General features: G+C 39.9%; 1 protein-coding gene across 4 annotated transcripts in view; it reads right to left on the reverse strand.

Moving 5' to 3' along the window:
* CAPN11 (calpain 11) overlaps nt 1–17,312 on the reverse strand; it is a 1,381,576-nt gene that overhangs the window by 1,192,777 nt on the left and 171,487 nt on the right. For 3 of the 4 annotated variants that reach the window (XM_044060742.1, XM_044060725.1, XM_044060733.1), the window contains exon 2: nt 16,364–16,436. The exons of the other annotated variant lie outside the window; for it this stretch is intronic. The gene's annotated coding sequence lies outside the window, so the exon portion shown is untranslated. The remainder of the gene's footprint in view (nt 1–16,363; nt 16,437–17,312) is intronic. 4 annotated transcript variants of the gene reach the window in all.

Genomic DNA, 17,312 nt, shown 5'->3' on the forward strand with positions numbered 1-17,312 from the left:
AGATTGTATAGCTGTTTTATTTGAGGGATTAGTTCCTCTTGTAGTTCATGTAGGACGCAACCTGGGACGCCATCTGGTCCCATGGAAGCAGTGTTTTTGCTTTGGAGAGGGCAGCCTTCACCTGAGCATCTGAGATGTTTGGGAGGCAGCCCTCTGCCGGGATAGATATTTGCTCTTTTGGGGGAGGAGAGAAGTTCGCACTGAACCTGTCTGCCAGGATATTGGCGATGTCTGTGGGTTCAGTGTATTTTTGTCGTTTAGAATCAACTCAGAACAAGTCTGGGAGTTGCATCCCAAGTTTCTAACATAACTGAAAAAAGCCTTATGATTGTCTTTGGTGTCCTGTGCAATTTTTCTCTCGAAGCTGGCCTTGGAGGATTTTATGAGGGATTGTAATTTTTTGCTAGTACTGATCAGAGATGCCTTCCCTATTAGGGATTTTGCTCCATCATGTAGTAGCTTCCTCCTTCTGTTGTACAGTTTATTTATGGTAGGGGTCCACCAGACTGGACGCCTGCCTTTGGATGATTGGGTCTTGGTTTTGTTTGGGATAGCATGATCCATGCATTTCTGGAGATGTCTGTAGAATGCATTTATATAGGATTCTGCAGTTTGGGCTGTAGTTTCCTCTGGCCCTGTGGCCTTGAAGGATTCCACTTCGGTTTTGAGAAGTGAGAAGTTCGCTTTTGAGAAGTTTTTCACTGTGGTTTTCTGGGCTGGGGGTGGGGTCGGGATGTGGACATCCAGTGAAATTAATTTATGGTCTGATCTTACCAATGAGGGATATACTTCTGGTGTGGAGCATAGAGTCCCCATGTTGGTAATGATCAGGTCTAGTATGTTGTCCCCTCTTGTGGGAGTGGTGACTAGTTGTTCCATAGCATTTGAGTTTATAATTTCCAGGAATCTTTGGGCTAAGGTGCTGGGGCTTGAGTAGTGCTTCCAGTCAATGTTTGGGTAGTTGAAGTCGCCCAATATAATGGTGTTCGGAGAGATCTTCATGTTCTCCAATGTTTTCAGGAAAGCCGAATGGGATTCCTGACTTTGAGAGGGTGGTCTGTAGGATGCTATAAACTGAAAAGCAGTCTTGCCCACTGTTAGTTGCACATGGATGGTCTCCGATGCTTCATGCAATGTCACTAACCTGGAGGTGTGGATATCCTTGATAAATATGGAAACTCCCCCTCCTTTTGTGGTTCGGTCCGGGTTTTGGGGCCGAAAAGCATGATATGAGGTATAGCCTGGTAGTGCTGGGGTGCTCTCTGGAGCCTTGAACCAGGTTTCTGTCACTGCACAGATATCGATGTTCTCCATACTGAGGAGAGCTTCGAGTGCGTGCATCTTGAGGTTAAGACTTCTGGCGTTTAGCAGCATTACCCTTAGTTTCTTGTTCCTTGTGCTCTCTATGGGGGTGGGTTTGACTTTTGAGCCTTACCTAAAAAAGGCACTATGGGGGTGGCAAGAGCCTTTGCCAATATCCGAAAGCCCAGTGGTGACAGGTGCAAGCCGTCCCTAGCGAAGCAATGTGGCTTGTCGAGCATGTCATCACAGGCTGACAGACACTGGATCCCCTTTGAATGACACCAAAATTTTAGCCAATTGTTAAAATTGATCATTTTGTCTTTGTACTGTGGCATCATTCTAGGTGAGGGTAAGATGCTGCTCAAGGTCAGGGTCATACCAGCCTGGGCTACATGATCAGAGAGCTCCTCTATGTCCCTTTTCATGTAGTCCAGGGAGGTACGTCTCAGGTCATTCACACCAGCATGTACAATGACCGAGTCATATTTGTATTTGCTATGGAGTGACCTGAGTGCTTGCATTATGTGGCGGATCCTAGCGCCCGACAGGCAGCTCACTGTGACCTTCTCTTTATTCAGCCTGGTGAGCGGGACGTCAGTGTGTCTGACAATAGAGTCACCTATAACAAGAGTATCAGGTGTGTTATTCAGCCTTAAGGGCTGTGGCTGCTTGGCACACTGACTTTGTGGGTTATGTGTTGTGTGTGTTTTGTTTTGAGGTAGCGTTTGCTTGGATGTCTGCTTTGGAGGTCTCTGTTGCTTAGGTAGATTTTTATTTAGAGCCTCCAGTATGTTTTGTGTATTTATGAGTTTGGTTCGCTGATGTGGTGGGACTATGTGATACTGGAATTGTGTTGTGTGAGGTTACCTTCTCCTCCTGACTGGTTACACCAGTTTTGAGATGAGAGAGCTCAGCCTCCAGTTTGGCTAAATAGTTGCATCTCTCACATATATTTGAACCTGTTTGGAGGAGGAGAGGGTTGTCCGTGTACATGAGACAGTTGTAACATTGCCTCAAAATTCCCTGATTCACCAGCTGGACTGGAGAGGAAACCATTGACTGACCTTTGGACATGCTAGAGTAATAGGGAAACTGAATTTAAGATGGACCAATAGAGGACAGGGTAATCGTAGAGACTATAAGAGTAAGTAGTGCTTATGGTTTAATAGTGCTAACTTGTAGGATTACTTAATTGGACCAGTGAAGGGCCTTAGAATGAGAATATGGTGTTTAAATTGAGAGATAGAGCAGTTCTAAGGGAAAAAGTGAAGAGCAGACTTTGTGGAGCCAGGAATAGTCTAAACCCAATTAGGCGGCGCTGCCCGTTGTTGCGCTATGCTCAAAAACGCGCAAAACCGTGCAAAACAGGGTTTTAAGAGAGGAAGATGAAGGAGTTTTGGAATTGACCCAGAATGGCCAATAAAACTACAGTTTCAAGTCAGTAACCACTCCCACGGGGCAGACAGGCTGCTCAATGTTTTTCACTGCCACTGATCAACAGAGAGACTTTCCTTTAGCCCAAGCAAAAAATGGCCTCACAGAAACTTACAAACAGTTCAAGAACAGCAAGCCTGTAAATGAACTTTTTAAATCTCAGAAAAGTGGGAAAAAAGCAAGATTTTTTTTGTTTTTTTGTTTTTTCAGAGATAGCAGAGGTTAACAAGTATGAGCAAGTTATAACAGTGCAGTAAATGACCCCACACAAGAGTGCTAGGCCAAAGACAGATAAAATGCAAGTTTTGAGAAAAAAACGATTTTAAAAATAAGTGCAAACAGGAAATTCAGTAAACAGCTCTAGGTTTACACTAGCTATTTTTTACTGGATCACTGGAATAGGTGCAAGAGTGGCTAAAGATCACTTAAACTTACTACAAAGGCATTGGAAGACTAGTTTAATTTTATCAGCAGCTTTTTAACTGCACGACTAGTATAGACGATACAAAACAACAGAAGAAGGCTAAAATACTGGCATCAGCTAAAGCACTAAACAGATGGATAAGTAATAATAATTTAGCTGATTTACTAGTAAAAGCAGAAGATAAGTCATGTTATTCACACATTAGTCTTCTGCACATGAGACACAACCTAAAACTGACAGGATTTATGCCTCTATAGATTTATTTAAAAAAGTAAATTTTTTTAAAACTGTTCCTTTTTCTGATAATGGGAAAAATGTAAGTAAATTTCAGATTATTTACAGAATCCCAGTATAGATGATGAAGTTAAAGGGATTTAAAAGTTACCCTTAAGGAATAAATCAAGAATTTGTTATCTTTGAATGATAATGGTCAGGTTAGCAAATTCATACTATGGGATTCCTTAAAAATACATATTAAAGATAGAATGGGAAGACGGGCTACTAATAAAATGAAAAAGTGGGATAAAGATTTGTTAGAAATATAAGATGAACACACAAAGCAAGGTTTGAACAAAGAAATTAGATAATACTGAAGTCATTAAAAATTAATGACAACAAATCAAACACTTTTAGTGCATAAAGTGGAAATAGCTTTAGAAAAAATTAACTGCATAGTTATGCGATGACTTCAAAAAATCTACACAGATTAGACTAAAATGTTGAGCAAAAAATGCATATATCAAGAATATCCCTAATCCTCACACTAATAAGCTTACTTCAGACAGAGGAAATGCTTAATATTTTTTTAAAAATTCCATAAGATCTTAAGATAACAATAATAATCCTGACGATTACAAAATTGATAATTAAAAGAAAAATGTTACTAATAAACTTAATGACCTAAAACATCTACATTGAATAAGCTTAAAATCCTGATAGAAGTTAAAGAAGCTTTAAAAAAATAGGAAAAATGGTAAAGTTCCAGGACTAGATGGTTTACGTATGGGATTATATATATATATATATATATATATATATATATATATATATATATATATATATATATATATATATATATATATAGTGTGCTCACACTGCTCCCCTACCCTACCTCCATTGCCACCCACCCCATCAATTACATTTATACTCCAATAACCCCACCCAAGCTACAACAGCAAACAGCAGCCAAGGCATTCAACAACTAGCATCCACAAACTAAAACCCACCCTTACACAGTTTCCTATCACAACCCAGTATTCCACCAAGAAAAAGTGATAACTAACCCATCCAACTGTTAAACCCTAATAGTTGACCAATAGATCTGACCACTATCTATTTCTTCAATAATCTTATTTCTTTATAAGTCAATATGTCACGATTCACCACTCAAAGTCATTCTACTACTGACAAACTCTAATATCAACCCATTACATCTACTGGTCTTCACAGGTATCACACTACACTAGCAAAATGCTTCACCTTTATATGAAATTATTACAACTAGCTGCCCTAAACCTAATCACTGCTTTACTGCTTTTACTCCTACTCTTCCTCACCACATACAATTCCTTATTACTATCAGCCAATAACCCTCCCTGGCAAACCTCACCACACCTCCCAGAAAAATCAACTACTCCATAGCTCCAGGCCTCTTGTATTCCAGCCATTTAGATTACCATGCAAATAAATTCCAACCCCCACCAAACGCATCTCACACCTGTCAAAAACATGCCAACCTACAATACAAGTTCACCACACTGTTGTTAACACCTTTTAATGAAACTAAACCAATCCGGCGACATACATTCAAAATCTGGTCCCATTCCCCCACCTAATACAGCTAGTAGCCCTATAACACACAATTACATAGAACAAACAAATAGTACAGTTTTGTACCTACCATAAATGTAGATGTTCGAGGATTCCCTTGCTGCAGTCCTGACAATTGGGTATAGTCCGCGTCCCAGTCGGCCCGAATACCAGAGTATAAGGCTGACGTCGGTCATGGCGCCTTAGACTGGCGTCAGCACGTCAGGGTACTAATGCGCATGACCGACGTCATTTCCTCAGTCTTTTCTTGCCCCAGATGTCAGAAGACCCAGAAAGACAAGTCCCAAAAACAACCTGCACCAAAAAACATGTACAATATATACAGTAATATATACAAAAAATATAAGCATGTAAACTCACCTACACAACCACCCTGAAACACAGACGGAAGGAGGGAGGTAAATTGGACTGCAGCAAGGGAATCCTCGAACATCTACATTTATGGTAGGTACAAAACTGTACTATGTTCTTCTGCCTTCCTTGCTGCAGTCCTGACAATTGGGTAGAATCCCAAAGCAGAGGTAAGGGAGGCTGGCAAATTATAAAGTAGCAGGAGCTGACAACATGCCTTGTAAAACAGCTGTGGCAAAACCAGCTCTAGTCTTAGAGTATATAGGCAGGTGATAATGCCTAGAGAAAGTATGCACTGAACTCCAAGTAGCTGCTTCCAGAATATCCTTCGTTGCCACCCCCCTCAGAAATGCTGTTGAGTGGCAGTAGCCCTAGTGGAATGAGGCCTAATCCCAGCTGGAACCTCTTTGCCATGATGGGAATAACAAAATGCAATGCAAAAGCCAATCCACCTAGAAATAGTTTGTTTTGACACAGGCTTGCCCTGTGAACTTAAAGCAAAAGAAACAAGTAACTGCTGAGACTGCCTAAAATCTTTAGTCCTGCTCAAATAATAACGCAATTGCCTGTGTACATCTAAAGTGTGCAAAATCTTTTCCCCTTTATTTTGAGGATCTGCAAAAACGTAGGCAAATGAATAGTTTGGTTTAAAGCCACACTAGAAACCACCTTAGGCATAAAGGAAGGATTAGTGCGTAATGATACCCTGTCCTTATGGAAAATCAAAAGGGCTCTACTGCCATAAGGGCCTGCAACTCAGACACCCTTCTTGCAGAAGTAATAGCCAACAGAAAAGCAGTCTTCCATGACAAATATTTCAATTCAGCAGTAGCTGCAGGCTCAAAAGGTTGTAGAGTAAGTTTTCCAACACAAAATTGAGATCCCAAGCAGGAGTAGGAGCTCACGGGGGTCTTATATTCTTTGCCCCTCTAAGAAACTGCTTGAACAAAGGATGCGAAAACAAAGGTGGGTCACAATCATAGTGAGCTGAAATTGCTGCAGCATGAATCTTTATGGAAGAGAAAGACAAACCTTTGTCCAATAACTCAGTAAGATATTGAAGAGCCACACTCAAATTAGGCTCTGAAATCTCCAAATTCTTTGCTGTACTCCAAAATAAAATCTCTTCCATTTTCTGTGTACACTCTCCTAGTACTAGGCCTTCTAGCTTCCATAATCACATTTAAAACTTGTTGAGGAAGCTGAGACCTACCATGCTTCAACACAGAATATGCCAAGCTGTGAGATGAAGAGATTGAAGCTTGACATTGAGCAGATGACCGTCCTTCTGAGATAACAGATGAGGAATCAGAGGTAAAGGCCATGGAGGCTTCTTTACAAGACTCCTTAGAAGTGGGTACCAGTGTTGCCGAGGCCAATCTGGAGCTATCAAAATCATCCTTGGCCTGTCCTGTCTGACCTTTAGTAATACCTTTGGAAGAAGAGGTAGAGGTGGAAAGGCATAGACATGAAGGTTTTTCCAACTGAAAGACAGAGCATCCACTTTCCAAGCTGTGTGATGAAACCCCTTTGTGCAATACTTTGGCAGCTGGTGGTTTAGTGGAGAAGCGAACAGGTCTATGTCTGGAGTTCCACATGACACTGTCAATTTCTGAAATACATGAAGATCCAGTTTCCACTCGTGGGGATCCATGATTTGTCTGCTTAATACATCTGCTAGGGAGTTCTGTGCTCCTGGCAGAAACCTTGCCTGAAGAGTCAGTTGCAGGCTTAACGCAGTCTCCCATAAAATCATTGCTTGCCTGCATAGAGGATAAGAATGTGTTCCCCTTGCTTGTTGATGTACCACATGACAGTTGTGTTGTCTGTCAGAATCAACACCTGCCCTGGAAGAAGTAACTCCTTGAACGCCATCAATGCAAACTGGACTGCTAACATCTCCTTCATGTTGATATGTAGATGCTGTAGTCTGGCAGGCCACTTGTCTTGTATCCACTTTCCATTTAGATGAGCTCCCAAGCAGTGTCCGAGGCATCTGTCGTTAAAATCTGACTCGCCTCTGGCGGGTCACAGAGAGTCCCTTGTTTAGGTGACATTCCTGAGCCCACCACAAGAATTCCTTTTGAAGGCAAGGTATTATTTGAATGACAGTGTCCAAATCTTGGCAGTGCTGTGTCCATACATTTTGAGATACCATTGCAGCTTCCTCATATGCAGTTTGGCATTGGGAAGCACCAGAATACAAGATGCCATGAACCCTAATGCTTGAAGGACTGTCCTTGCAGTCAGCACGGACTGATGAGATAGTTGATGGAAGTAAAGTGACAGACTCTTTTGTTTGTCCGGGGTTAAAAGGCCATCTGGGCTGCTGTATTCAGTCTCACACCCAGAAAGCACATGTCTTGAGAGGGTACTAGACTGGACTTTATTTCGTTCACAGAATACCCTAGGCATCTTAGCACTGCTATGACATATTCCAGATGCTGTAGAAGGTGTTCCTTTTCTTGAGCCAGAATCAGGCAGTCGTCCAAGTAAGGATAAATTTGAATGCCTTGAAGCCTGAAGTAGCTATCACTGGAGCCAGAACCTTTGTGAATACTCTGGGCAGTAGATAAGCCAAAGGGCAATGCAGAGAACTGATAATGAAAATCTCCAGTTCGAAACCGCAGATACTTTCTGCAACTTAGCCTTATGGGCACATGAAGGTAAGCTTCCTTGAGATCCAAAGTTACCATCCAGTGATCCTTGCCCAGCAGAGGTAACAGTTGCTGTAACGTCAACATCTTGAACTTGGGAATGTCCAGATAAGTGTTGAGGATAGATAAATCCAAAATTGGTCTCCACGTGTTCCCCTTCTTTGGCACTAGGAACAGGCGAGAATAAAATCGAAGCCCCTTTCTGACACAGGGACTGGCTGAATAGCCCCTATCTGGAGTAACTGAGAAACTTGCTTGTGAGCCTCTTTTCTTTGTGGAGGAGGAACATCTGGCATGCCTTTGAAAGGGGGCATTGTGTGGGAATAAAATCTGTACCCGTGATGAATGATATCCAGCACCCATCTGTCTTGAGTGATTAAATCCCAATTTTCTTTGAAAAGAGACAATCTTCCTCCCAAAGGAGCTGCCAGACGAGAGCCCACTGGCAGCTGAAAAGGCAGGTCATTGGTTCTGCTTACGAAAGGACTGACCCTGCCCACACCAGAAGTCTGAGCAGGTGAACTGTCTGATCTAGGCCTAAGCAGAACCTTGAGCCCTGCCCTACAACGTCTAGACCTCCTAGACTGGGAACCATAAGCAGGATATGTCCACCCCTTAGCAGGCCAATTTCTACTAAACTGGAGGCTGCACCTGCAAAAATCTTTAACAGTCTGCATAGACTTAGCTTTGTCCTCCATTTTCTTTAAAACTGCTTCCACAGGCGGTCCAAACAACACATCAGACTGTAAAGGAGCATCCAAAATCCTGGTCTTAACATGCTCAGCTAAATTCTGATCCTTCAACCATGCATGTCTGCGAAGAACAGAACTAGTAGCAGCCACCCTCGAGGAGGCCTGAACAGCATCAAAACCACACTGCAAAGAATGCTTACCCACTTGTTCAGACACATGAACCAAATCCAGCAATTCTTTACACTCAATACCTTCCGCCAAAGCATCCACCTTAGATTTCAATTGTGAAAGGAGATAATTCTGATATTTCAGCATATGAAATTGACAATTCAACGCCTCATGGCTAGAGTGGAAGAAGTATATACTTTCTTACCCCACCTATCCAAAGCCCTGCCTCTTTATCAGAGGGTACAGGATTTTTAACCACAGAAGCTTTAACACCTTTAGGCCCCTGAGAAACAGTTTCTGGGTCCGCCCTGGGACTCTTAAACAAATACTTATGAGCTTCGGGCACCCTATAATACCTATCAGGCTTAACAGGAGCAGGAGGCAAGGAATCACGGTTCAGAGAGGCCTCTGGCCAAACATCCTCCACCACATTCAACACAGGAGGAATAGCTAAGGGCCTATGCTGGGGCAAAACAAGAATTCCTAAGCCTTTTCTGGAGTCAGAGTAATCTTGGCCTTCCCATTTAAAGTGCTCCCTCATGGGTGAAAGAGTCTCTGAAAATGAAAAATCCTCAGGAGGAGAAGCTGAAGGAGTGGAATCATCCACATCAGAATCAGAATAAGTAGGAAACTCTTGCAAGTCTTCCACAGAAGACTCTGAAGCCTGTGAACACTGTTCAAAACTATCAAACTCTGTTCCACCCTAGGCCTCTTATCAGGTGGGGGCATAGAACCTCTAATCAGAGTAATCAAATCTTCTGCCATTTTAAGCATATGTTTCTTAGGCACAGAGCCCGAAATGCTAGGAGAAGCCCCTACAGAAGCTGAACTTGGCGTCCTCTAAAAGAAGCTTTGGCAACAGAAGGAGGCCCTAACTACCTTGGGAAGAGAGGAAGAACAGTTACCTGAGAAGCCCCCCAGCCTGGCCTACCTCCCTGGAGGGCACATCCTGTAAGAAAAAATTAACTGCATAGTTATCAGTGACTTCAAAATCTACACAGATTAGACTAAAATGTTGAGCAAAAATGCATATATCAAGAATATCCCTAATCCTCACACTAATAAGCTTCTGCTCCCCTACCCTACCTCCATTGCCACCCACCCCATCAATTACATTTTATACTCCAATAACTTGCACAAGCTACAACAGCAAACAGCAGCCAAGGCATTCAACAACTAGCATCCACAAACTAAACCCACCCTACACAGTTTCCTATCACAACCCAGTATTCCACCAAGAAAAAGTGATAACTAACCCATCCAACTGTTAAACCCTAATACAATAGATCTGACCACTATCTATTTCTTCAATAATCTTATTTCTTTATAAGTCAATATGTCAAAAGTCATTCTACTACTGACAAACTCTAATATCAACCCATTACATCTACTGGTCTTCACAGGTATAAAATGCTTCACCTTTATATGAAATTATTACAACTAGCTGCCCTAAAAATCAATTACTATCAGCCAATACTCCTGGCAAACCTCACCACACCTCCCAGAAAAATTGCTTCTCATAGCTCCAGGCCTCTTGTATTCCAGCCATTTAGATTACCATGCAAATAAAAGCATCTCACACCTGTCAAAAACATGCCAACCTACAATACAAGTTCACCACACTGTTGTTAACACCTTTTAATGAAACTAAACCAATCCGGCGACATACATTCAAAATCTGGTCCCATTCCCCCACCTAATACAGCTAGTAGCCCTGTAACACACAATTACATAGAACAAACAAATCTTCCCTTTTCCTCCTTAATATGAATGCAAGAAGTATTGTACATAAGGTTCACAAACTGCATGCCTTACTTTCCCTCTATGCTCCTGACATTGTTATATTAAACTGAGATTTAGCTAAAACTCAACAATAACAATGAAATTGTAGTTCCAAAATACAATATACTACACAAAGACAGGACAACCAAAAAGGGCGGGGGTGTAGCTATCCTATTCAAAAAACAACTAACATTAGACTATCTTGAACTTGACTCTCCTGACTTTGGAAATGCAGAACTAATCTTTACGAAATTAAAACTCAACCCAAAAAAGCATATTAACATCACTGGCAGTTATATCCCACTACGAAACAATATCAAAACAGTAGAAAACATACTACACTGTGAGCTTCTAATTCCCTCCTACAGGAAACAGTCCTGATGGGTGATTTCAATACTGACTGGTACAATGCTCCTCTCTTAATCCAACATCACACATTAACCTACATGGATTTACCCAACTGATCACATCCTCCACAAACTGACAAATCTTCTAAATGTCAGTCTGTCCTAGACTGGATTTTGGTTAACAACCTCTCCCAACCATCACAGGCATGCTGTCTTACTGACAGTCTGAGTGTCCACCTTCCAACCGTCCTTGTACATACTCATACCTACAACAACCAAAACCATGTACCACACAATCAGAAACAAAAAAGACTTTAACCAACATAGATTCATCAACACTCTAAAAAGATGTAATTGGGACCCTCTCAAAACAGCTACCCTTAGATGACGCTTTTAACGCCTTTAATACTTCTTTTTTTAGACATTTTAAACTGACATGCTCCCCCAAGAACCATCAGAGTGAAAGCCAACTATGCACTCTGGCTGAAAAATTAATGCAGATCCCTTCTAAAAGCTAGACAAAAGGCCTGGGAACAGTATTACAAATACAAAACCCAAACTACAAAAATAACATTCCTTGAACTTCGAAACAAATCCAAGAAATGTGTTAAATAAGATAAAATCAACTACTATCATAATACTCAGAAAAAACACCACAATAGCCCCTCAAAAGTTTTGGGCTGCAGTTAATATACTACTACTAGGCAGAACATCTACCTCCACTCCAACCTCAAACAACTCCTCTGATAGTATAGCTACCTAATTTAATAAATACTTTACAGAAACTATCCTAGCCCTTGCTGATTCTCAAAACATCTTCAACAACCTTGCCCCTGTAGCACCCCAGTTCAGCAACTCCTCACAAAATAGCACCTACCAATTTATATTACAATTAGTGCCTGTATATACCATAAAAAAACTACTGCACAAACTAAAACCTACTAGCCTAGCTGCAGACAATCTCCCAGCCAAATTTCTGCAAATCACTGCAGAGGGAATAGCATACCCAGTAGTGATACTCATTAACAGATCTATATCTGAGAGCACAGTGCCTGCTATTTGGAAGATATCCCACATAATACCTCTACACAAAGGAGGCAGTTCCACAGAAATTAGTAACTATTATCCAACTGCCATCTTATCACCCTTATCTAAAATCCTATAGAGAGTCATCCATACCCAACTCATGGACTAACTTCACACCCACAAACTACTATCAAACACACAACACAGTTTTCTCCCCTATCACAGTACCACTACATCCCTATTGTCCTTTACTAATATAGTCAACCAATCCAGGATAATTTGTATCTGCCATATTTTTAGACTTTTCCAAAGTCTTTGAGAAGGTAAATCACAACAAACTGATCATGATCCTCTCCTCCCTAGACCTTAGTAGCTCCTGTACCACCTTGTTCCAAAACTACCTATCAGGAAGTCAGCAAGCCATACTCTGGCAACACCACCTCTCCACTCTCCTACCAGTCACCTTAGGGGTCCCACAAGGCTTTACCCTTGGACCTCTACTTTTCTCACTCTTTACCAATCAACTCCACACCTGCACTCTTCATGCCTCTGTGATACAATATGCAGATGACTCTACTCTAATATGCGCAGCCTCTTCCCTAAAAGACCTCCACACCATAAACCAAGATTCATTTCTGTCAGTAGAAACATGGTTCACTAACTCCCAACTCATTCTAAACCCCAATAAAACAAAGCTCCTTCTCTTTTACTCCTCTAGAACTCTCTCTGCTCACCTAACTTTCAACTTAGAGTCCAAAACTAAAACTATTACTGCCCCAGTAACATGTACTGAACTTCTAGGAGTCAAAATTGACAATCTGAAATTCAACATTCACATTGCCCAAACTATTAAAAAGGTCCAGAAAACATTAGGTCTTCTTTACAGAAACAATCTTTAACTAGAGCCACAAAAGCTACCCATTAATCACTCGTACACACCTTCTGTCAACTCTCTTATATGCCTTCCCTGTATAAACCAACTTCCATAAAACTGATCTTACCAAATCATGTTACAATAAAATTGCCAAGTTTGCTACTGATGCCACACACAGGTCACATCACTGCACTGCTCTTAAACTAAATTGGCTAGAACTCACTCAACTATTACACTATAAACAACTAACCTTTGCCCACAAAATCCTGCATCAACCAGATAAAATCCCTGCTCTCAAAAATCTTACACAACCATACACCACTTCTAGAGCCCTCCGTTCCAGCCACAAACTCCTTTTAGAAACCACCAAAGCTAACAACTCAGCTGGGGAATCTCTCTTCTCAAACATCATTCCTAAAATAAGAAATAAACTGCCTACCTCTATTTCCGCTAACTGCTCCATAGTACAATTCAAAAAGCTCCTAACTACTCACTAGTAAACACCTGGCTTTGTTCTTGCAACCCTCCTGGACAACTCAGTTCTGTATACTTAACCCACCTTGGTCAGTTAGTGCTATCATACTTCATTTGTTTCTCTCATTTCTACTGTAACTTGCCTTCCTCTATCTACTGTACATGTATACACTCACATATCTCATGTGTTGATATTTTAACCTCTTAAGTACTGTATTGCCCATCTTTGTACTTTTGCTGAATTTGTATACTACAATTTCCTTTTATAACTGTTGCTAATTTTATAACTTTATTTTTATTTTTACAACATATGTCTTTGTTACTGTTGGCGCTTTTGTCCCCGGGCCTCTGCTGAAGAAGGACCTGTGTCCAGTCAGACTTTCCCGGTAAACAAATGTAAAATAAAAAAATAAAATAAAAATAATTAATTCAATATTTTAGAATTGCTGTATGACACTGTTAGGGTAATTCAGAGTGACAAAATAATTCCTCTTTCCCTCATGGAAATGTTCTACAATCTTTCCTATACTTGAAGGAAAGAATAATAAGTTAGTTTCCTCATATACGCCTATTTCATTTCTAAATGTAGACTATAAAATATTTACTTCCATTTTCAGTACAAGATTAAGAGCTATAGTAATTAATAAATATCAAACATTATTTACAGTCAATAGATTAACGTACGATAATACAGGGTAGTAACTACCTTAGATTTAGCAAATGGAATGAACAAGAAATTGGCCCTAATTACCTTATATTTATTTATTTTACTTTATTTTACATTTGTTGACTGGGATTGTCTGACTGAGCTGAAGAGCCCTTTTTCAGCGGAGGCCCGGGGAGAACAGCTCCAACATATCACACAATTTTCATTATAAATTAGCATTAAACAGCAGTGTTACAGGATTATTACAAGGCATTAAGTAGCAATACAATGTTATATAGTGTCAATAATCAGGAGTATACCATAACTATTTCAAGATGTATAAAAAGAAATATGTCATTAAGATGAAAATAGTTTTTGGGGTAAGTGGTTACAAAAACCCATATAATAATAACCTTATATATCGAGAAAGCTTTAGATTCCGTAGAATGGAACTACTTGTTTAAAACTTTAGAAGTGTTTGCAATTCCAGAACAATTTATTGGAATATTAAAAAAACCTGTACAGAGACTCCAAAGCTTATGTTAAAATTGGATCTTAAATTTCTTAAGGATTCACTTAAAGTCATAAAGCAAGGATGTCCACTACCCCCTTTACTGTTTGTATTAGTTATTGAACCCTTGGCTAATAGTATAGGAAGCAATGAAAAAATTGATGGATTTTCAATTAGCAGAGACTGTCAATCTAAAATACAGCTTCTTGCAGATGATATTTTACTAACTAAAGGAGATTTACATTATTCAACTGAAGAAATAGATGAGGAAATTGAAAAGTTTCAAGAAGTATCACTGCTGAAATTTAATAATACTGGAAATTTTAGACTTAAATTAATAAATAGTAAATTCAAAGATAATTATAAATATAACTGGGAAGAAAAAAACTAAAATATTTAGGAATAAAAACCTATCAAGATGTGAGTAAGATTATTAATAATAACTGTGAAACAGTAGTTAGTGTTACTTTTTTTTTACTTTTGAGAATAGGTTAGTACTTAATGGTTATATTACCCCAGATTTTACACACACACACACACACACACACACACACACACACACACACACACACACACACACACACACACACACACACACACCTACCTATTGCATTCAATAGCTTTAATACGCGACAAAAACATTTTCAAGAAAATGGAAAGAATGTTATCCTCATTCTTATGGTATCCTAAAGAACCAAGAACTGCTTATAGAAATCATATAAGATTATGGGGTTATGGCGGTATTAGCCTCCCAGATGTAGAATGTTTTTCCTGCAAGTTTTAACTCTATTATACTCTGGATATACTCAACTTACATTAGTCAATGGAAAACCACACGTGCAGATTATACTAAATTCTTACAAGTTCATGAAACATGACAAAGTAAAAATATGTATTAATCCTTTCATCTGGTTAACAGCATTTACCTTAGAAAGAAATTCATAGATTCATAAATTAGTACTAAGCTAACTGCCCTTGCGAGCCATTTTAAGCCTAGCCAATTAACCCTTGTGAGACTCAACCCTGCACCTTGTGTTTTATAAGGCAAACACCTTAACCATTAGGCCACCCTCCCATTCATTTCAATATTTAAGAATTGATTTCATATATGCAGAGTCTAAAACAGTTAAGAAACATGTTTTTACAACTCCACTAATATCAAAATGGAAGTCTTTAACAATATTTTAAGAGGAGGAGATGTACCAACATCTTGGAGGAAAGGAGTGGTAGCTGTAATACCTAAAGAGGGTAAAGATCCATCAGACCCAGCTTCATACAGGTCCATTTCAATACTAAACCAGGATTATAAAGTGTTAATTTCTATAATGGCTAGAAGACTGACAAAAGTAATGCCAAAATTGATAGATATGGATCAATGTGGTTTTGTGGAGGGGAGGCAAATATTTGACAACATTAACAGAACACTGATGATACAGAGGGAAGCAGAATGTAAAAAAAATACCACTGTCCGTGGTGGGTTTTGATGCAGAGAAAGTATTTGACAGAGTAAGCTGGGACTTTATGATCAGGGCAATGGAAGAAGCATTTGCATTTCTGGAAAAAAAATATAAGGTTGATTAGAAGAATATATGAGGGAACGGAGGTGAAAATTAAAGTGGGTGGGATCCTCTCTGATTTCTGCTTAAGCACAGGAACCAGGCAGGGGTGTCCTCCTTCCCCTTTGTTATTTGCGTTTGTTATTGGCAAAGAAAATAAGGAAAAGAAAGAAGACAATGTGCACCATGATATCATACCAAAAATCACTACTTTTAAGCTATGAACTGAAAGTATACAGCAAGGTCACTGAGACAGTCAAAAGGAACCATTAGCACTGTACGTTCTTACCGTTTTTGTTTAAGCTTTTCTTCACAGGAAAAAATAACTTTTATTCTTTACGTCAGCACCAAGTGCAAACCTCCTGCAAAAAATAAATAAATAAATAAAAGCTCTTAGTCTTGGTTTACTGTCTGAACACCAGCAACAAACAATATGCATGAACATATGACTTCTTTTTGTACTAAAATTTAACATTTTGACATTTGTGACATTTATGTGGAAAAAAAATGGAGAACAAGTTTGAGTGTTGTTCTCAGCCCTACTCTATTCTAGCCTATATGTACCAGAATGCAAAAGGAAAATGTTTTGTCCAATCAATTAATGCCTTCAGTAAGTGGAGTTCTGGAGATGTGACAAGGTCATTACAATATGTAGAAGTGACTTAGCCACATTTCAGAACTTTAACTCAACAACAGATTTAACCTGCATATGGAATTCACGATAAATACAAGTAAATTTCTTTTCTGGACATGTTAATTAGAAAAACATATGAGGACTGCTTTCTCCTCAATATAATAATTAGAAAAACATCAACAGTGGAGCTGTGGTTACTCCACTGTTGTGATACCTCATAGTTTGGGGGGGTGCCACATGGGGGTACAGCAGAAGTTGCCCATTGCACATAAGCTTACTTTTGAGGTTCACGAAAAACTGTTTTGGGAGTCAGAGTGACATGATTAGAGCTACAGCTACAGCCATATTGCCAGCAAGAATTCCAGAAAGAAGACTGTCCTACAAGGTGTAAAGGGTCGTCAGTTTGTTTGTGTCTTTCGGCTTTTCCTGGTTAGGGGTCGCCACAGCGGAACTCCGGTCCGCTAATGATTGGCAGTAGCTTTTTACGTGCCGAGTTGCCAGCCCTGACGCACAACCTTCAACGAAGGTACGCCCATTCACGCACGTCTCCACACAGAAGACGCTTTAGCTGAGAATCGAACAGGACAACGTCTTTCTCTGAGGC

This window comes from Protopterus annectens, chromosome 1.part0, assembly GCF_019279795.1.
Source record: "Protopterus annectens isolate FY-2018-M chromosome 1.part0, PAN1.0, whole genome shotgun sequence".
NCBI lineage: Eukaryota > Metazoa > Chordata > Ceratodontiformes > Protopteridae > Protopterus > Protopterus annectens.